Source organism: Armigeres subalbatus, chromosome 1, assembly GCF_024139115.2.
Source record: "Armigeres subalbatus isolate Guangzhou_Male chromosome 1, GZ_Asu_2, whole genome shotgun sequence".
Lineage (NCBI taxonomy): Eukaryota > Metazoa > Arthropoda > Insecta > Diptera > Culicidae > Armigeres > Armigeres subalbatus.
Window position 1 is genome coordinate 109,869,082 of NC_085139.1, and position 21,245 is coordinate 109,890,326.

The window sequence follows — 21,245 nt, forward strand, 5'->3', positions numbered from 1 at the left end:
TCCATCGGGGGAACCTACCTTACAGTCCTATGATTTGATTACATGCATTGAAAATGCTATGGAAAGTAAAATTGGTTGATTTTTTACAATTCTTTAGAAAATAAACACAAGAGTGTCCATTATAGGAATATTTTGGGGGGTCCATAATAGGGAAGAAGAACGTTCCGAAACGAAACATGAAAATCAAATGAAGTGTCGGCTATAGGGAAGCAATTTCCAATTATGGACCCCCAGGGGGTCTACTATAGGGCATATTTAGTCCGACTTTACAATGTTAATTTCAATGAATAACGTCGTGTATTTGAGTGTTTTATGCATGTATCGTGAAGAGGAGATGCAGGGCTTGATATTAGATAGCACGCAAAATAATTATTTAAAAAATTTCCACTCCTTATGCCAGGAAGAGCAAAATTTCGCTACTAGGGGGTCCACTATTCGGCATTTTACCCTATATCCACATTCTTCAAGAAGGCCAACAGGGATAGAAATACTCGAATCGCTGTTTGAAGTATTAAACAGTTTCGCTTATTAAAAACATCACATTCTCTTGTGTGTGTTTTCCATAATTTTACTTTCTTATTCAGAAGATTCGAAAGATTTTTTTAATCATTCAGAATTATTTCACGTGGTAACTTCTGTGAAAATCTATAAAAAAAAGTCTTATAAAATTTCAGAGTAATGTTTTGTGCAAAATTAAAATAGTTTGCCATAGTAATGGGCAGAATTTTTCGTGAAAATTTAGAAGTTCATCGTGAAATTCAGAAGAATTTCCGTAAATATCGAGGCGGTTAGAAGCAGAATCGTGCAAGTGACATGTTTTTCAATTTTGATTTACGTACAGCAAAAAAGCTTTGCAGCAATATACTATTAGCTCCTTAGCCAATGACAATGAAATTAATATAAAATTATATTAGGTACATAAAAATTTCAACTTTCACATTATTTGTTTGTAAAAAAAATTAAATGGAAAACTTTCTCGTAACTACTGACGATGTTCTGTACAAGATTTTGCGAGCTGGGGAAGTGACGATCTTCTCTGCAGGAGTCATCAAGCGATCCTTGGAGCCATTGTTGTCTAATGGGATCAAATGCAAAACGGGCCGTGGCTTGGATTTGAGAATTTTGGTCAATTGCCAGAACGACTTAGCACAGTCTGCGAGAGAGTGGATCTTATTGGAAAAATCACTACTTCTGATGTCCACCGTCCAAGAAGATTTCTGTCATGCCATTGCAACGTGTCTTATGTGGCAGGTAATAGAAGTATTAGAATGCTAATAGCGCCGTTAGCATTAGGCATGTTTTCCCGATACAGACTTCAATACATATACTAAATACGATCGCTAATTGTGTGTCATGTTATAGAGAATGTTTTTTTTTGTCAACTATGCATTAGTTTGACACTTTAAGTACCGGGACTTTGGTTGCCAGGCCGCGCCAGTACCACATACCAGTACGATAGTTAACACTCCCATAGTTAATAACTGCGAGGTTGCTAAGCCTAATAAGTTACCATTTTTACATTCTTATAGGGGTCGTTTGAATGTATACTTCGTATAGGTCGTATAGAACAGCGGTTCTCAATCTGGGGTACATGTACCCCTGGAGGTACCTTCGCTGGGCCCAGGGGTACCTCGGACAAAAGCCGTAATGGTGGACGTATTACAATTCCCATCAAAACTCATTTATAATGTTTAGAAAATTATTTTGAGCTTTTTAGTGGAATGTCTTCACTTGTCATAAGACGAGTTTGTACAATCCCCTTGAATTCCACTACTTAATTGTATCTTGACAAATACGTATTCCGACCTCAACAGTAAGGCCGTCTTCAGTGTCTCGTACTTGACTCGACTTTTATTTATAATGTTTTGATACTTGTGTATTTTTTTCATTTCATGGTCTTAAACTTGTAAATAATATTCATGGCGATCAATCAAAGTCAATTGAATCCGGGTATACCCCGTTAGGCATAAAGACGTTAGGCGTAAGTATGTTAGGCATAATGGACGATAGGCATAACGGATGATAGGCATAATGTACGCTAGGCATAATGGATGTTAGGCATAAAATTACCCAAAGAACAGTCTATGATATGAAGAAAGCAGAATTATGCCAAACGTCCATTATGCCTAACGTACATGATGCCTAACGTACATTATGCCTATCGTCCATTATGCCTAACGTCCATGATGCTTAACGTCCATTATGCCTAACGTACTTATGCCTAACGTCGCGGACCCATTGAATCCTGCCTTCAATAACCAGCACAGTGTATGAGGGGCTGAGGAACAAAAGATCAAAAGGACAAAACTTCGAATTAACAAATTAAAAAAATGCAATCTACCTAATCGAAACAAAATGTTGAATATTACGTTGAGAATAAGCCTCTGAACTGAAATATAGAGTCTAAAGGTTCAGAAGCCTCCGTTTGAAAGGCATGAAGTCTTTCTTTTTCTTCGAATAACTCGGTTACCACGTTGCAAGAGGATTGGAAGCATCCTTCTATGTTTCTCGGACGCCATCTTCCAATTAGCTCGGGAGCATTCGTAAATATAAATATGTTGTGGTTTTTAATGTACTCCCATGCACATATTTGGAGCATGCAAATAAACGTTACAATCAATCGATCTTACTGTTCTTTTAAATATCGGAAACTAGTCAAACAAATGTAGAACAAATTAAGCCGGAATTAGCAGCGGCATTGATTTTAGTTTAGAAATCGAAAAAAAGGGGCCCGGGGTTCCACTTAATTTGGTTACCCTTGTAACCGTTCGGTTTCATAGGAATGACTTGCTGGCTCCACCGCAAGATTTCCTTTTTCATCCCACCCTATCTATGCAAACTGACAGCATCAAGTTAGTGAAGTATCTCACTTGCAGTTTGACAAACCGCACAACTCACGCTATTTTCCACCCTTGTCGTTGAATATTCATTAAAAGCAGATGAAAAAACCCAGATTAATCCACCTAGCGGTGATGGTGCCTTTCTCGAATCTTTCGAGTGAGTAATTTCTACGCACTTTTGGTGAAAAAAAGTATTTTGACCATAACTTCTGAGCCTATAGTCCGATCCGGCCAATTTTCAACAGGAAACAATGGGACCGGATTCTGCATCGAATGCAACTTCTTGCGAGCAAATCGGCTGAAGGTACATATGTGACTAAAATGAGTGAGATTTTGAAAAATGTATTTTGGCCACAACTCCATAGTCCGATTTCGCCAACGAGCTCGGTGGTCTAGTAGCTACCGCTTCTGCCTTATAAGCAGGAGGTCGTGGGTTCAATTCCAGGCTCGTCTATTTCCTGCTATGTATTTCTATCTTAGTTCTTTCTGTGCTTCACGTTCTACCAAAACGATTCCTACTGTTATAATCTTCCACACAATCCCAAAACCTCCCGTGGCACCTATGAGAGGTCGTAGAGTTCTCTGCATCTTTCTTAAGTAGGTGTCAAACTAACCATCCTTCCCATTCCTCAGCATTCGCAAGGACGTGGCCAGGACACATCTCGACTATTGGAGAGTGCATTGCTTCCGTCTAAGAGGTAAATGATTAGTCCCAAATCATTACCTGAGGTAACGGATGAAATTGATGCTACTCTCGTACAAATAGTCTTGGCTTGTACCACCTACGAATTTGTGCGAATTGCTCAATGCTAATGCTAACTCCATAGTCCGATTGCGCCAATTTTCAATACGAAACAATGGGACAAGATTCCGCGTCGAATGCAACTTGTTGCGAGAAAATCCGTTAAAGATAAGTGCCTGATAAATGAGTAAGAATTTTGTACGTGTGTCTTATGTAAAAAAAATAATTTTAGCCATAACTTAGAAACCCATAGTCCGATTGGGCCAATTTTCAATACGAAATAATTGGACAATATTCTACGTCGAATGAAACTTGTTGCGAGTGAATCAGCTAAGAGTAAGTGCCTAAAAAGTGAGTGAGAATTTTTCTTAGTAAAAAGTATATTTAGGCCATAACTCCGAATCCCATAACTCCGATTCGGCCAATTTTTAATACGAAACAATGGGACAAGATTTCGCGTTGAATGCAACTTGTTGCGAGAAAATCCGTTAAAGATAAGTGCCTGAAAAATGAGTGAGAATTTTGTACGTGTTTCTTATGTAAAAAAAATAATTTTGGCCATAATTTCGAAACCCATAGTCCGATTGAGCCAATTTTCAATACGAAACAATTGGACAATATTCTTCATCGAATGAAGTCGATGAATAGATGATGTGTGGGCACGTTGTATTCGCGGCATTTCTGCAGTACTTGGCGAATGGCGAACACCTGGTCCGTGGTGGAGCGTTCGCCCATAAAACCCGCCTGGTACTGCCCCACGAACTCCCTTGCAGTTGGTGCTAGTCGACGGCATAAAATTTGGGAGAGTACCTTGTAGGCGGCGTTCAGCAATGTGATTGCGCGGTAGTTGCTACAATCCAGCTTATCGCCCTTTTTGTAGATGGGACACACGACACCTTCCATCCACTCCTGCGGCAAAACTTCCTCCTCCCAAATCTTGGTAATGACCCAGTGCAGCGCTCTAGCCAGTGCCTCACCACCGTGTTTAAACAGCTCTCCTGGTAGTTGGTCAACCCCAGGGCTTTGTTGTTCTTCAGCCGGCCAATCTCCTCCTGGATTTCCTGGAGATCCGGAGCCGGGAAAATTATGTCCTGCGCGCGTTCTCCCAGGTCCATCACCATACCGCCATCTTCGTCTGCCACATCGCCATTCAGGTGTTCTTCGTAGTGCTGCCGCCACCTTTGGATCACCTCACGCTCGTTCGTAAGAAGGTTCCCGTTTATGTCCTTACACATATCAGGCTGTGGCACGTGGCCCTTACGTGAACGGTTTAACTTCTCATAGAACTTTCGTGTGTTATTAGCGCGGTACAGTTGCTCCGTTTCTTCACGGTCTCGATCTTCCTGCTGGCGCTTTTTCCTCCGGAAAATCGAGTTTTGTCTGTTCCGCGCCTGTTTATATCGTGCCTCGTTCGTCCTCGTGCGGTGTTGCAGCAATCTCGCCCATGCTGCATTCTTCTCTTCCACTAACTGCTCACATTCGCCGTCATACCAGTCGTTTCTCTGATCCGGGGACACCGTGCCAAGTGCAGCGGTTGCGGTGCTACCAATGGCGGATCGAATATCTCCAGCCATCTTCAAGAGACGCTGCGCCTAGCTGCTCTTCCGTTGGGAGTGCCACTTCCAGCTGCTGTGCGTATTCTTGGGCTAGTCTACCGTCTCGTAGCCGCCCGATATTAAGCCGCGGCGTCCGACTTCGACGCGTGTTGTACACCGTCGAGAGTTTTGAGCGCAGGCATACTGCAACGAGGTAGTGGTCGGATTCAATATTCGCACTGCGGTAAGTGCGGACGTTCGTGATGTCGGAGAAGAATTTACCGTCGATTAGAACGTGGTCGATTTGGTTTTCCGTTTCTTGGTTAGGTGATTTCCATGTGGCCTTGTGGATATTTTTGCGGGGAAAGAAGGTGCTTCGGACTACCATTCCGCGGGAGGCTGCGAAGTTTATGCATCGTTGGCCGTTGTCATTCGATACGGTGTGCAGACTATCCGGTCCGATGACCGGTCTATACATTTCCTCCCTTCCTACCTGTGCGTTCATGTCACCGATGACGATTTTAACGTCCCGCAGTGGGCATCCATCGTATGTCTGCTCCAGCTGTGCGTAGAACGCTTCTTTCTCGTCGTCGGGTCTCCCTTCGTGTGGGCAGTGCACGTTGATGATGCTATAGTTGAAGAAACGGCCTTTAATCCTCAGCTTGCACATCCTTGCGTTGATTGGCTGCCACCCAATCACGCGTTGGCGCATCTTACCCAGCACTATGAAGCCGGTTCCCAGCTCGTTGGTGGTGCCACAGCTTTGGTAGAAGGTAGCCGCTCGATGCCCGCTTTTCCACACTTTCTGTCCTGTCCAGCAAATCTCCTGCAGCGCCACGACGTCGAAGTTGCGGGGATGTAATTCATCGTAGATCATCCTGTCGCAACCTGCGAAACCTAGCGACTTGCAATTCCATGTTCCAAGCTTCCAATCGTGATCCTGTATTCGTCGCCTAGGTCTTTGCCGATTATATCGAGTCGCATTATCTCTTATATTGTTCGTAATGATTGGTTTTCTAGGCGGCTTATTGGGCCTGCGCAAACCTCCTGTCTCGTCGGAGGGCCGTCGTGTCAGGGCTGTTTAACGTCCCACCTAACACCAGGACTTGGGCTTGTGCGCTTTGAGCGGCACACGGTCGCTTTGGTGGGGCCTACTTGCGGATACATGCAGATTTTTATAGAGGTTTAACAGGGCCCACTGTCAAACCCCACCACATCCCCACAACTCGCAGATGGCCTGGGGAGGGATCGTCAAGCCCTTGGGAGATCTGGTCAATTACGAAGTGGAAATTATGATATTTCGTCAACATGTTCTGTTGTGTTTGAAAATCAATTTTCACTATATCAATTGCTGGACTTTTTCGAAATGAGTGAAATATATTTTGACCCTGGGTTTTGATTATCGATTTAAAATTTCACGGTGACCATGACTTTATGAAAACTGTGCTCTTTGTTCAGGACAACAGATGTGCTCAACAGAAAAAAAAAATTCTGTTATATCTGGTAGTATTGTCTATCCGGAACAAAGTTAGTACGCTTTTTATACCGAAGTTGGATTTTTCTCCAGATACAGACAAATTACCCAGCTTCGGAATTTGTGCGCTGGATTTGCCTAAAGATGCGCTAAACAACGCATCAATTAGTTCGACAGATAAAACTTCGGAAGAAAATTCGGTTCGGAAGTCCCGACTTTTGAATTCTGATTTGTCGCTACGCCGACAATAACGTCATATGAACGAAATAAACTGGATAGAAAGAAGTCGTTTAAAATTTGAAGATGACCAGACCGATGACATGACCGTTGGACGGCGGCGATTTCAGGATGATGCTTCTGATCCTATTGTCGAGCTGCTTCTTGTCTTTGTCCTTCTAAGCACATTTGAATACAATGAAGCTCGGTCTACTTGAAATCCTTCAACAGCTTTCGAAACATTTTCCTGTTCAAAATTATCCACCGTGTTTTTTTCCACGATCTTTGTTCGCTTGGAAAAAATTTACAACGCTGCGCGCATCCTTCCTGTTTTGACGGCATGTTTGAAACAGCTGAACACCCGTTATTATATTACATCCATCATTACGCATTTTTGTCTCAGGTACCCACAGATGCCAGCAAAGGTACATGTACCCCAGGTTGAGAACCACTGCGTTAGACAAAAACCCATCCGGCCGAAAAATTTATTTAGCAGAAATGGACATACGGCCGAACTGGTCATTTGGCGTCGTTGTCACCAGAGGCCGATAGCAACAGAAATTCGGGATCGGAAGTGGGGCTGGGTCGGCCACACTCTACGTAGGGGCGGAAACGAAATCTGTAAACAAGCATTAGACTGGAACCCAGCGGGACATCGCAGCAGAGGCAGACCCAGAGGCTCATGGCGGCGAAGCCTCAACTTGTTGCAAGTAAATCAGCTAAGAGTAAGTGCCTAAAAAGTGAGTGAGAATTTTTCTTATAAAAAAATATATTTTGGCCATAACTCCGAATCCCATAGTCCGATTCCGCAAATTTTCAATACGAAACAATGGGACAAGATTCTACGTCGAATGAAACTTGTTGCGAGCAAATCGGCTAAGGATAAGTGCCTGAAAAATGAGTGAGATTATTTTGCGCACACACATACACACACACACACATACACACACACACACACACACACACGCACACACAGACATCACTTCAATTCGTCGAGCTGAGGCGATCGGTATATAACACTATGGGTCTCCGGGACTCCTATAAAAAGTTCGTTTTTGGAGCGAACATATAGCTTTTACGTATACTTTGTATACGAGAAAGGCAGAAAGGCAAAAAGGCAAAAAAATAAACTTTGGCCATATCTGTTTAATACCGATCTGTTTAATTTTCAATACGAAACAATGGAATAAGATTCTGCGTCGATTGCAACTTGTTGCAGGCAAATCGGCTAAAAGTAAGTGCCTAAAAAATGAGTGAGAATTTTTCTTGTCAACAAATGTATTTTGGCCATTACTTCGAATCCCATAGTTCGATTCGACCAATTTTCAATACGAAACAATGAGACAGGATTTCGCGTCGAATGAAACTTGTTGCGAGCAAATAGGTTAAGGATAAGTGCCTGAAAAATGAGTGAGAATTTTGTACGTGTTTATCATGTGAAAAAGTGTATTTTGACCATAACTTCGAAACCCATAGTCCGATCTGTCCAATTTGCAATACGAAACAATGGGACAAGATTCTGCGTTGAATGAAACTTGTTGCGAGTAAATCAGCTAAGAGTAAGTGTCTAAAAAGTGACTAAGATTTTTTGTTGTAAAAAAATATATTTTGGCCATAACTCCGAAGCCCATAGTCCGATCTGTCCAATTTTCAATACGAAACAATGGGACATGATTCTGCGTTGAATGAAACTTGTTGCGAGTAAATCAGCTAAGACTAAATGTCTAAAAAGTGAGTGAGAATTTTTGTTGTAAAAAAATATATTTTGGCCATAACTCCGAAGCCCATAGTCCGATTCGGCCAATTTTCAATACGAAACAATGGGACAAGATTCCGCGTCGAATGCAACTTGTTGCGAGCAAATCGGTTAATGATAAGTGCCTGAAAAATGAGTGAGATTAATTTGCGCACACACATACACACACACACATACACACACACACATACACACACACACATACACACACACACATACACACACATACACACACATACACACACATACACACAGACATCACTTCAATTCGTCGAGCTGAGTCGATCGGTATATAACACTATGGGTCTCCGGGACTCCTATAAAAAGTTCGTTTTTGGAGCGAACATATAGCCTTTACGTATACTTTGTATACGAGAAAGGCAAAAAATAACGAAACGAATGACAATTTCCTAAAAAACACATTCATAAATAGAGGCCGCCACCAAGATTGTTTTATGTACAGGTTATCCGACTTCGTCAGTAGATGGGAATAACCAGCGCGGGGGGGAAACATACATTTTCAGTACAAAACGTAAACAAACGAGCATAAATTCCATACAAAAATCCAAGATGGCTGAGGCTCTGTCTCATTTGGAGAATTAAACTTAAAAGTGACAGTTCGAAAATTAGCAAATAACCCAGTGATAAGAATGGCTGGTGCTACCCAGCATTTCCAATAAGACATCGATGCAAAATGATTCGATATCTGTCAAAAGTAATCCTCCTCTGCGAGCAGGGTTATTTGATAATTATTGAAATGTCACTTTTAAGTTTAATTTCAGTTTAATTCTCCAAATGAGACAGACCCTGAGTTGGGGATATTGACAAGTCGGATAACCTGTACATAAAAAAATCTTGGCCGCCATCACATTTTGTACAAGAACATACATACAAAGGTCGGAGAAACATGAAACGTCAAACGTCGTATTTGGATGATGTTTGAGCTGCGTCTTAGCACCAAATTTTTGATAAATACCTCAGCCAAGGAGAAAACAGTTATATTTCTGCCTCAACCATAGAGGAAATTATAGTGGGTGTCGTGTTGTAAAATTAAATATTCCATGTAAATTGTGAAATAAAAGTGTTGTAACTATTTATTTATTTATTATCAGACTAAGACCGGAGTGGCCTGTGCTGCACATAAAAGTCTTCTCCATTCAGCTCGGTCCATGGCTGCACTTCGCCAACCACGCAGTCTGCGGAGGGTCCGCAAATCGTCCTCCACCTGATCGATCCACCTTGCTTGCTGCGCACCTCGCCTTTTTGTGCCCGTCGGATCGTTGTCGAGAACCATTTTCACCGGATTACTGTCCGACATTCTGGCTACGTGCCCGGCCCACCGCAGTCTTCCGATTTTCGCGGTGTGAACGATCGATGGTTCTCCCAACAGCTGATGCAACTCGTGGTTCATTCGCCTCCTCCACGTACCGTCCGCCATCTGCACCCCACCATAGATGGTACAGCAACACTTTCCTTTCAAAAACTCCCAGTGCGCGTTGGTCCTCCACGAGCATCGTCCAGGTCTCGTGTCCGTAGAGAACTACCGGTCTTATAAACGTTTTGTAGATAGTCAGTTTGGTACGGCGGCGAACTCTATTCGATCGGAGCGTCTTGCGGAGTCCAAAGTACGTACGATTTCTAGCCACTATGCGCCTACGAATTTCTCTGCTGGTATCGTTATCGGCGGTCACCAGTGAGCCCAAGTACACGAATTCTTCAACCACCTCGATTTCGTCACCACCGATAGAAACTCGTGGTGGGTGGCTTACATTGACCTCTCTTGAGCCTCTTCCTATCATGTACTTCTTCTTCGACGTGTTGATGACTAGTCCAATCCGTTTAGCTTCGCTTTTCAGTCTGATGTAGGCTTCCTCCATCCTCTCAAAGTTACGTGCCATGATATCAATGTCGTCGGCGAAACCAAATAACTGGACGTACTTCGTGAAAATCGTACCACTCGTGTCAATCCCTGCCCTTCGTATTACTCCCTCCAAAGCGATGTTGAATAGCAGACACGAAAGACCATCACCTTGTAGTAACCCTCTGCGCGTTTCGAAGGGACTCGAGAATGCCCCTGAAACTCGAACTACGCACATCACCCGATCCATCGTCGCCTTGATCAACCGTATCAGTTTATCCGGAAATCCGTTTTCGTGCATTAGTTGCCATAGCTGGTCCCGATCGATTGTATCATATGCGGCTTTGAAGTCGATAAATAGATGATGTGTGGGCACGTTGTATTCGCGGCATTTCTGCAATACCTGACGTATGGCGAACACCTGGTCTGTGGTAGAGCGTTCACCCATAAATCCCGCCTGGTACTGTCCCACGAACTCTCTTGCAATTGGTGCTAGTTGGCGGCATAAAATTTGGGAGAGTACCTTGTAGGCGGCGTTCAGCAATGTGATTTCACGGTAGTTTCTACAATCCAGCTTATTGCCCTTTTTGTAGATGGGACACACGACACCTTCCATCCACTCCTGCGGCAGAACCTCATCCTCCCAAACTTTGGTGCCAGTGCAGCGCTCTAGCCAGTGTTTCACTATCGTGTTTAAACCGCTCTCCTGGTAGTTGGTCAGCTCCAGGGGCTTTGTTGTTTTCAGCCGGCCGATCTCCTCCTGGATTTCCTGGAGATTCGGAGCCGGAAGTCGCATGTCCTGCCCGCGTGCTCCTAGGTTCATTACCATACCGCCACCGTTGTCTGCCATATCGCCATTCAGGTGCTCTTCGTAGTGCTGCCGCCACCTTTGGATCACCTCACGCTCGTTTGTAAGAAGGTTCCCGTTTATGTCTTTACACATATCGGGCTGTGGCACGTGGCCCTTACGTGAACGGTTCAACTTCTCATAGAACTTTCGTGCGTTATTAGCGCGGTACAGTTCCTCCGTCTCTTCACGGTCTCGATCTTCCTGCTGGCGCTTTTCCTCCGGAAAATCGAGTTTTGTCTGTTCCGCGCCCGTTTGTATCGTGCCTCGTTCGCCCTCGTGCGGTGTTGCAGCAATCTCGCCCATGCTGCACTCTTCTCCTCAACTAACTGCTCACATTCGCCGTCATACCAGTCGTTTCTCTGATCCGGTGTGCCTAGTGCAGCGGTTGTGGTGCTTCCAATAACGGATCGAATATCTCTCCAGCCATCTTCAAGAGACGCTGCGCCTAGCTGCTCTTCCGTTGGGAGTGCCACTTCCAGCTGCTGCGCGTAGTCTTGGGCTAGTCTACCGTCTTGCAGCCGCCCAATGGTTAGCCGCGGCGGACGACTCCGACGCGTGTTGATCACCGTCGAGAGTTTTGAGCGCAGACATACTGCAACGAGGTAGTGGTCGGATTCAATATTCGCACTGCGGTAAGTACGTACGTTCGTGATGTCGGAGAAGAATTTACCGTCGATTAGAACGTGGTCGATTTGCTTTTCCGTTACTTGATGAGGTGATTTCCATGTGGCCTTGTGAATATTCTTGTGGGGGAAGAAAGTGCTTCGGACTACCATTCCGCGGGAGGCTGCAAAATTAATGCATCGTCGGCCGTTGTCGTTCGATACGGTATGCAGACTATCCGGTCCGATGACCGGTCTATACACCCAACCAGGGGATGGCAGATTTTAATACAGTTCTGCATAAGAACCTTACAGAAACTGTATAATAATTGGGCATATACAATTCTGTAAGCTTTATATACAAATATTGTATTAGAACAATACAGATTTGTATTATTTTAATACAATATGTGTATAAAAAGCTTACAGAATTGTATATGCCCAGTTTTTATACAATAATTGTCAGATTTGTTTTTTGGGTGTACATTTCCCGCAGTGGGCATCCATCGTATGTCTGCTCCAGCTGTGCATAGAACGTTTCTTTCTCGTCGTCGGATCTCCCTTCGTGTGTGCAGTGCAAGTTGATGGTGCTATAGTTGAAGAAACGGCCTTTTATCCTCAGCTTGCACATCCTTGCGTTGATTGGCTGCCACCCAATCACGCGTTGGCGCATCTTTCCCAGCACTATGAAGCCGGTTCCCAGCTCGTTGGTGGTGCCACAGCTTTGGTAGAAGGTAGCCGCTCGATGCCCGCTTTTCCCCACTTTCTGTCCTGTTCAGCAGATTTACTGCAGCGCTACGACATCGAAGTTGCGGGGATGTAATTCATCGTGAATTATCCTGTCGCAACTTGCGAAGCCTAGCGACTTGCAGTTCCATGTTCCAAGCTTCCAATCGTGATCCTTTATTCGTTTCCTAGGTCGTTGCCGATTGTATCGAGTCGTATTATCTTCTATGTCGTTCGTAATAGTTGTTTTTAAAGGCGGCTTATTGGGCCTGCGCAAACCTCCTGTCTCGTCGGAGGACCGTCGTGTCAGGGCTGTTTAGCGTCCCACCTAACACCAGGACTTGGGCCTGTGCGCTTTGAGCGGCACACGGTCGCTCTGGCGGAGCCTACTTGCAGATAATGCAGCTTTTTATAGAGGTTTAACAGGGCCCACTGTCAAACCCCACCACATCCTAGGCAGGCGCCACAACTCGCTGATGGCCTGGGGAGGGATCGTCAAGCTCTTGGACATATTCCCTGCTGCCCCCAATTCCGCTACTAGGGGGTCCACTATTGGACATTTTACCCTACAATGCGCAACGGACAAAATCGGCAAGGCGCCGTTAGTTCCTCGTCGTCAAGCAGTGGCCACTTGCTGAGCTTCGAAGACACCAAGGATCCGGATCCCGAGCATGACGATGCTCGACGAAACACGCAAGTACCCTATCAAGTGTGACGTATACGTTTAGCTATAGCTTTGCAAAGAAACGATTAAAGCTTGTATTAAGTAAAATGTAAAACCCTAGTTGTCTTTCTCTGACGAATTTGCATTCCATGATTAATAAGGTTCAACAGTGTTCCAGGGTGTTCGAAGCTATCAAGCCTCGTCCTCGTTGTGTTAAACAGAAAGATATTTTCCTTAAGGCTTTTGAGGAGTTAATTATTGAGAAATGGTCACACTTATGGGGCAGGCATTCCGTTTCCCACCATTCCCACATGAGTGAACGGTTCTTTGAATTTGATAATGGAGATAGAAGAGTGTGCCGATTCATCCGAACCTGAAGAATCCACCTTGCAGTGAGTGCGATTCAGTTTTACCCTACTTGGACTTCACATTTTGACGTAGGACTTACGTCTTTCTTTACTATACTGGGTGTCATTTAGATTTTTGGAAATCGAGAGCGTTACGCTGGACGGAAAGATTTTGAACGTTACCAGCGCCTTTATCTTTCGATGGATTTTTAAGATTTATATATCAATCGACTCGGAAACTATCCACCATATTGCCTATTTCATTGAAACCTAACATTATTAACGATAAGCTATTGAAAATTTAAATTCTTGTCAAAGCCAGTAAAAATTCCATGTGTAACCAATCCCGTGCATTCCTAACACGGACATCAGAATGCGGTATGTCACGGGCCTTCGAGTCTACCGGAAGATTTTCTTTGTGTATAAAAGATGCACTGCCTGCCGTGTGCGAGTCATTACAATTTGTGACAGCAGCGCGTACTGATGTTCTTTTTGCTCGCGCATTTTTCGTTTCGTTCGTTCGTTCGCTGTTTTTACCTACACAGCGACAGCATGCAGTCACCAGCGGTAGAACTGCCGGTGGGTCTGCGAATATGCATGAAAGAAGTGGGCGCATTTTTTTGTCATTCTGTGCTTGATGATGGTCGAGTGCAGTGGTGTCGGTTGCTATGGATGCAATCGTCCATCACATCGCTCGGAATACACGGCTAGAGGCCGATGATGGCTGAGGCTGAGGTGGTGGATGAAGAAAAATGGTAATTGGTTTCATAATCCACATGATCCCGGGATGGGTACGAGTCATGTCATATGACTGACCATATGTAAAGTTGCGCTTGGTACATTTAAACATGGTACTGATTCCTACAACTACACCGATGAAAATAAAAATTTGATAAAAATAATTACTTTCGTTTATTTGCAGAAGGCATTAGCAATGAAAGAGGCAGAATCAGCAATAGTGTTAATATCCATTTTAGATTAGAAAATTTCGCTGTATAACATGTAAATGTTTTGAAAAAGTCCGCAAAAAACAATTTCCAGAAGAATATTTAAATAAACTTTATCTTATTCTTTGTTTTTCATTTTTAAGAAATAAGATTATTAATTTTGACTCGGAGTTTGGAATCAAAACATTAAATAATTTTTCGTTGACGTATTAGCAGTACCTCTATTTTAGTAGCGTTACTGTTCCCTGTTACTTGTTTCTTATTGTTGTGATTTTTTTCAGCAGTAAGCACGCATGTTAGCACAAAGAAGCAACGAAATTGGTGCTGTATTTTTTTGTTTGGAAAACGGGACAGTTCCCCTAATATAGCACATTTTGCCCAAGTCTGAAAATTTTATAAAAAGAATTTTTAAACTTCAAATACTATGTATCATCAATAAGAAATCTATAAATGCCCTACATTTGCTTGAGTAAATAAAGGCTTTATTATGAGTTTTATTTCCAGAAGTTTTGAATAAACAAATTGTTAATAATTCTACACAGCATGGAAGTTGTCGTTTCCAATATCAATACCTATAATTAAACTCCATAGATCCAAAAGTTGGAAGTTAAATGTAAATACGTTACGTTTATACAAGTCCTACGTCTACTCGCGATTATGTTGAAAACATTACCCATTGCTCGTTTTTCAATAACAATTTCGATGCTTTGCTAAACAAATGGTTATAGAAGAGATGTAATTCAAAATACAAATTAAGAAATATGTAGGAAATAAGTAAATGAAATTGACCAACATGGAACTATTTTTCTAAATTTTCTGGAGGGGGACAAACGCAGGGGGTAAAGGTGGCTGTGGGAAATGTTGAAGAAACGGATTATAAATAAACGGTATTTTTCAGAAAATTATAATCATTTAAGTTTGTATTTCAACCCAAAAAACAAATTCATCAATTTCTTATTTCTACTGTGTTACAATCAATAGTCGCGTATATTAGTCAATAATATGGTTTTATTTTAATGGTTTTCTTCTCCCACAATAAATTTCACAAATCATCAAAAATTTCACATACACCCGATTCTTTTTTTACACGGATTATTTTCAAACGGTTTTTTATACGTATTTTAATAATTTTACACGGATTCTCGAAATAACACGGATTTTTTTGCACGGATTTCTAGAATGTTGAAAGTACGCTTCTGAGACACTCGAAAGTGCACTTCCAAGCCTTTTGGAAAAACAATTACGAGCTTCAGGAAGGAGGCTTCCGGGCCTCTTGAAAGGAGTCTTCCGGGCTTCTTGAAAGGAGGCTTCTGGGCTTCTTAGAAAGAGGCTTCCGGGCCTCTTGAAAGGAGGCTTCCGGGCCTCTTGAAAGGAGGCTTCCGGGCCTCTTGAAAGGAGGCTTCCGGGCCTCTTGAAAGGAGGCTTCCGGGCCTCTTGAAAGGAGGCTTGCGGGCCGCGGGCGAGGAGGCTTCCGGGCCTCTTGAAAGGAGGCTTCCGGGCCTCTTGAAAGGAGGCTTCCGGGCCTCTTGAAAGGAGGCTTCCGGGCCTCTTGAAAGGAGGCTTCCGGGCCTCTTGAAAGGAGGCTTCCGGGCCTCTTGAAAGGAGGCTTCCGGGCCTCTTGAAAGGAGGCTTGGGGCCTCTAGAAGGGGGGTTTCGGGCCTCTTGAAAGGAGGCTTCGGGCCTCTTGAAAGGAGGCTTCGGGCCTCTTGAAAGGAGGCTTCCAGGCCTCTTGAAAGGAGGCTTCCGGGCCTCTTGAAAGGAGGCTTCGGGCCTCTTGAAAGGAGGCTTCCCGGGCCTCTTGAAAGGAGGCTTCGGGCCTCTTGAAAGGAGGCTTCAGGCCTCTTGAAAGGAGGCTTCCGGGCCTCTTGAAAGGAGGCTTCCGGGCCTCTTGAAAGGAGGCTTCGGGCCTCTTGAAAGGAGGCTTCGGGCCTCTTGAAAGGAGGCTTCCGGGCCTCTTGAAAGGAGGCTTCCGGGCCTCTTGAAAGGAGGCTTCTGGCCTCTTGAAAGGAGGCTTCGGGCCTCTTGAAAGGAGGCCTGGGCCTCTTGAAAGGAGGCTTCCTGGCCTCTTGAAAGGAGGCTTCCGGGCCTCTTGAAAGGAGGCTTCCGGGCCTCTTGAAAGGAGGCTTCCGGGCCTCTTGAAAGGAGGCTTCGGGCCTCTTGAAAGGAGGCCTGGGCCTCTTGAAAGGAGGCTTCAGGCCTCTTGAAAGGAGGCTTCCGGGCTTCTTGAAAGGAGGCTTCCGGGCCTCTTGAAAGGAGGCTTCTGGGCCTCTTGAAAGGAGGCTTCTGGGCCTCTTGAAAGGAGGCTTCCGGGCCTCTTGAAAGGAGGCTTCCGGGCCTCTTGAAAGGAGGCTTCCGGGCCTCTTGAAAGGAGGCTTCCGGGCCTCTTGAAAGGAGGCTTCCGGGCCTCTTGAAAGGAGGCTTCTGGCCTCTTGAAAGGAGGCTTCCTGGCCTCTTGAAAGGAGGCTTCTGGGCCTCTTGAAAGGAGGCTTCTGGCCTCTTGAAAGGAGGCTTCTGGCCTCTTGAAAGGAGGCTTGGGCCTCTTGAAAGGAGGCTTCGGGCCTCTTGAAAGGAGGCTTCCGGGCCTCTTGAAAGGAGGCCTGGGCCTCTTGAAAGGAGGCTTCTGGGCCTCTTGAAAGGAGGCTTCGGGCCTCTTGAAAGGAGGCTTCCGGGCCTCTTGAAAGGAGGCTTCGGGCCTCTTGAAAGGAGGCTTCCGGGCCTCTTGAAAGGAGGCTTCGGGCCTCTTGAAAGGAGGCCTGGGCCTCTTGAAAGGAGGCTTCTGGCCTCTTGAAAGGAGGCTTCTGGCCTCTTGAAAGGAGGCTTCAGGGCCTCTTGAAAGGAGGCTTCGGGCCTCTTGAAAGGAGGCTTCGGGCCTCTTGAAAGGAGGCTTCCAGGCCTCTTGAAAGGAGGCTTGAGCCTCTTGAAAGGAGGCTTCAGGCCTCTTGAAAGGAGGCTCTGAGCCTCTTGAAAGGAGGCTTCCGGGCCTCTTGAAAGGAGGCTTCCGAGGGCCTCTTGAAAGGAGGCTTCCGAGGGCCTCGTGAAGGGAGGCTTCCTAGCCTCTTTAAAGGAGGCTTCCGAGCCTCTTGAAAGGAGGCTTCCGAGCCTCTTGAAAGGAGGTTTCTGAGCCTCTTGAAAGGAGGCTTCCGGGCCTCTTGAAAGGAGGCTTCCGGGCCTCTTGAAAGGAGGCTTCCGGGCCTCTTGAAAGGAGGCTTCCGGGCCTCTTGAAAGGAGGCTTCCGGGCCTCTTGAAAGGAGGCTTCCGGGCCTCTTGAAAGGAGGCTTCCAGGCCTCTTGAAAGGAGGCTTCTGGCCTCTTGAAAGGAGGCTTCCGGGCCTCTTGAAAGGAGGCTTCCGGGCCTCTTGAAAGGAGGCTTCGGGCCTCTTGAAAGGAGGCCTGGGCCTCTTGAAAGGAGGCTTCCGGGCCTCTTGAAAGGAGGCCTGGGCCTCTTGAAAGGAGGCTTCCAGGCCTCTTGAAAGGAGGCTTCCGGGCCTCTTGAAAGGAGGCTTCGGGCCTCTTGAAAGGAGGCTTCCGGGCCTCTTGAAAGGAGGCTTCGGGCCTCTTGAAAGGAGGCTTCGGGCCTCTTGAAAGGAGGCCTGGGCCTCTTGAAAGGAGGCTTCGGGCCTCTTGAAAGGAGGCTTCCGGGCCTCTTGAAAGGAGGCTTCGGGCCTCTTGAAAGGAGGCCTGGGCCTCTTGAAAGGAGGCTTCCAGGCCTCTTGAAAGGGCTTCAGGCCTGGCCTCTTGAAAGGAGGCTTCCGGGCCTCTTGAAAGGAGGCTTCCGGGCCTCTTGAAAGGAGGCTTCAGGGCCTCTTGAAAGGAGGCTTCAGGCCTCTTGAAAGGAGGCTTCCGGGCCTCTTGAAAGGAGGCTTCGGGCCTCTTGAAAGGAGGCTTGGGCCTCTTGAAAGGAGGCCTGGGCCTCTTGAAAGGAGGCTTCGGGCCTCTTGAAAGGAGGCCTGGGCCTCTTGAAAGGAGGCCTGGGCCTCTTGAAAGGAGGCTTCTGGCCTCTTGAAAGGAGGCTTCGGGCCTCTTGAAAGGAGGCTTCGGGCCTCTTGAAAGGAGGCTTCCGGGCCTCTTGAAAGGAGGCTTCCGGGCCTCTTGAAAGGAGGCTTCGGGCCTCTTGAAAGGAGGCTTCGGGCCTCTTGAAAGGAGGCTTCGGGCCTCTTGAAAGGAGGCTTCCGGCCTCTTGAAAGGAGGCTTCCAGGGCCTCTTGAAAGGAGGCCTGGGCCTCTTGAAAGGAGGCTTCCGGGCCTCTTGAAAGGAGGCTTCGGGCCTCTTGAAAGGAGGCTTCCGGGCCTCTTGAAAGGAGGCTTCTGGGCCTCTTGAAAGGAGGCTTCTGGGCCTCTTGAAAGGAGGCTTCGGGCCTCTTGAAAGGAGGCTTCCGGGCCTCTTGAAAGGAGGCTTCAGGGCCTCTTGAAAGGAGGCTTCGGGCCTCTTGAAAGGAGGCCTGGGCCTCTTGAAAGGAGGCTTCGGGCCTCTTGAAAGGAGGCTTCTGGGCCTCTTGAAAGGAGGCTTCCGGGCCTCTTGAAAGGAGGCTTCCGGGCCTCTTGAAAGGAGGCCTGGGCCTCTTGAAAGGAGGCTTCTGGCCTCTTGAAAGGAGGCCTGGCCTCTTGAAAGGAGGCTTCGGGCCCTCTTGAAAGGAGGCTTCTGGGCCTCTTGAAAGGAGGCTTCGGGCCTCTTGAAAGGAGGCTTCCGGGCCTCTTGAAAGGAGGCTTCAGGGCCTCTTGAAAGGAGGCTTCTGGCCTCTTGAAAGGAGGCTTCCGGGCCTCTTGAAAGGAGGCTTCCGGGCCTCTTGAAAGGAGGCTTCTGGGCCTCTTGAAAGGAGGCTTCGGGCCTCTTGAAAGGAGGCCTGGGCCTCTTGAAAGGAGGCTTCCGGGCCTCTTGAAAGGAGGCTTCGGGCCTCTTGAAAGGAGGCCTGGCCTCTTGAAAGGAGGCTTCTGGGCCTCTTGAAAGGAGGCTTCCGGGCCTCTTGAAAGGAGGCTTCCGGGCCTCTTGAAAGGAGGCTTCCGGGCCTCTTGAAAGGAGGCCTGGGCCTCTTGAAAGGAGGCTTCTGGCCTCTTGAAAGGAGGCTTCGGGCCTCTTGAAAGGAGGCTTCGGGCCTCTTGAAAGGAGGCTTCCGGGCCTCTTGAAAGGAGGCTTCGGGCCTCTTGAAAGGAGGCTTCCGGGCCTCTTGAAAGGAGGCTTCCGGGCCTCTTGAAAGGAGGCTTCTGGGCCTCTTGAAAGGAGGCTTCCAGGCCTCTTGAAAGGAGGCTTCTGGCCTCTTGAAAGGAGGCTTCCGGGCCTCTTGAAAGGAGGCTTCCTGGCCTCTTGAAAGGAGGCTTCAGGCCTCTTGAAAGGAGGCTTCCGAGCCTCTTGAAAGGAGGCTTCCAGCCTCTTGAAAGGAGGCTTCCGGGCCTCTTGAAAGGAGGCTTCTGGCCTCTTGAAAGGAGGCTTCCAGGCCTCTTGAAAGGAGGCCTGGCCTCTTGAAAGGAGGCTTCTGGGCCTCTTGAAAGGAGGCTAGGGCCTCTTGAAAGGAGGCTTCCGGGCCTCTTGAAAGGAGGCTTCTGGGCCTCTTGAAAGGAGGCTTCGGGCCTCTTGAAAGGAGGCTTCAGGCCTCTTGAAAGGAGGCTTCCGGGCCTCTTGAAAGGAGGCCTCGGGCCTCTTGAAAGGAGGCTTCCGGGCCTCTTGAAAGGAGGCTTCCGGGCCTCTTGAAAGGAGGCTTCGGGCCTCTTGAAAGGAGGCTTCCGGGCCTCTTGAAAGGAGGCTTCCGGGCCTCTTGAAAGGAGGCTTCGGGCCTCTTGAAAGGAGGCTTCCGGGCCTCTTGAAAGGAGGCTTCCGGGCCTCTTGAAAGGAGGCTTCGGGCCTCTTGAAAGGAGGCTTTGGCCTCTTGAAAGGAGGCTTCCTGGCCTCTTGAAAGGAGGCTTCCGGGCCTCTTGAAAGGAGGCTTCTTCTGGGCCTCTTGAAAGGAGGCTTCCAGGCCTCTTGAAAGGAGGCATTCGAGCCTCTTGAAAGGAGGCTTCTTCCGGACCTCTTGAAAGGAGGCTTCGGGCCTCTTGAAAGGAGGCTTCCGGGCCTCTTGAAAGGAGGCTTCTGGCCTCTTGAAAGGAGGCTTCGGGCCTCTTGAAAGGAGGCTTCAGGCCTCTTGAAAGGAGGCTTCGGGCCTCTTGAAAGGAGGCTTCTGGCCTCTTGAAAGGAGGCTTCTGGCCTCTTGAAAGGAGGCTTCCGGCCTCTTGAAAGGAGGCTTCGGGCCTCTTGAAAGGAGGCCTGGGCCTCTTGAAAGGAGGCCTGGCCTCTTGAAAGGAGGCTTCGGGCCTCTTGAAAGGAGGCTTCAGGCCTCTTGAAAGGAGGCTTCCGGGCCTCTTGAAAGGAGGCTTCAGGCCTCTTGAAAGGAGGCCTCAGGCCTCTTGAAAGGAGGCTTCCGGGCCTCTTGAAAGGAGGCTTCAGGCCTCTTGAAAGGAGGCTTCAGGCCTCTTGAAAGGAGGCCTGGGCCTCTTGAAAGGAGGCTTCTGGCCTCTTGAAAGGAGGCTTCTGGGCCTCTTGAAAGGAGGCTTCAGGCCTCTTGAAAGGAGGCTTCTGGGCCTCTTGAAAGGAGGCCTGGGCCTCTTGAAAGGAGGCCTGGCCTCTTGAAAGGAGGCTTCGGGCCTCTTGAAAGGAGGCTTCCAGGGCCTCTTGAAAGGAGGCTTCGGGCCTCTTGAAAGGAGGCTTCCGGGCCTCTTGAA

The 21,245-nt window shown here is 47.0% G+C and overlaps 1 protein-coding gene across 4 annotated transcripts in view; it reads left to right on the plus strand.

Annotated features, from left to right (window-relative positions):
• Window positions 1-21,245, plus strand: part of LOC134204790 (protein tolkin-like) — a 177,540-nt gene that overhangs the window by 101,119 nt on the left and 55,176 nt on the right. The window lies entirely within an intron of this gene.